Source organism: Lactuca virosa, chromosome 9 (assembly GCF_052849685.1).
Source record: "Lactuca virosa cultivar CGN04683 chromosome 9, Lactuca_virosa_CGN04683_v6, whole genome shotgun sequence".
Lineage (NCBI taxonomy): Eukaryota > Viridiplantae > Streptophyta > Magnoliopsida > Asterales > Asteraceae > Lactuca > Lactuca virosa.
In genome coordinates this window covers 240,297,820-240,298,640 of record NC_136434.1, presented here as the reverse complement: position 1 = coordinate 240,298,640, position 821 = coordinate 240,297,820, and the positions used below count along the sequence as shown (strand labels likewise).

General features: G+C 38.7%; 1 non-coding gene across 1 annotated transcript; it reads left to right on the top strand.

The window, feature by feature from the left end:
• The first annotated feature begins 374 nt into the window (after window positions 1-374).
• LOC145141741 (small nucleolar RNA R71) lies at window positions 375-481 on the top strand. Its single transcript, XR_013722936.1, has one exon. It is a non-coding gene; the product is annotated as a small nucleolar RNA R71 (small nucleolar RNA).
• The last annotated feature ends 340 nt before the right edge of the window (window positions 482-821 follow it).

Below are 821 nucleotides of genomic sequence, written 5' to 3'. Positions count from 1 at the left end.
CACTAGAATAGCATACTTGCACTTTCTTATTCCTGTTCTCGTCTAAATCACAATCTCTAGTTAGATGAGGCCCATTGCAATTCTCACATCCTACCCGAATAGCATGGATTGTTTGATCCATTTTATCCATCCTCCTATCCATGTTTTTCAACATTGCCATAACTGCCGACAAATCTTCTGAAGATGCATAAGCTGATCCCCTTGTCACATCATTCCTTGGATTGTGGTATTCTCTAGAATGCTTAGAGAATTCCTCAATTAGTTGCTTTATCACCGGGGGTGCCTTCTTTGTGAGCGGTCCTTACGAGTCAAGTAATTGCCTTGATGTTACGTTTACTCCATCATAAAAAATGGAGACTTCTTGTTGACTATTAAGATCATGATGTGGGCAATTCCTTGGTAAGCTTTTGTACCTCTCCCACGCCTCATAAAGTGATTCTCCGGCTTGTTGCTTAAAATTAGCTATAGCTTTCTTCAACTTGGCTATCTGTGACAACCCGAAATTTCTATTTTGTACAACCATTCACTTCAATAGAAGTCAGAACTGTTTCTGCTAATTTTCAAGCTTTTTGGAATAAGTTTAAGTGTTTTAAAGCTTAGTACTTCAAAGAACAACAGGAGAGAGGATGCCCTAGGTTCATTGTGCATCATTTTCGCAAAAACTCCAAGAGTTAAGAGTTTTAGGCCCAAATGGTGTTTGGACCGAAAACCCCCATGAGTATATATATGACACTTGGCCATATTTTTCACTTTTTCACTCTTTCAAGAACAAGAACCGAAATCCTCTCAAGTACCATCCGATTTTTCCTTCTAGTTCTTTA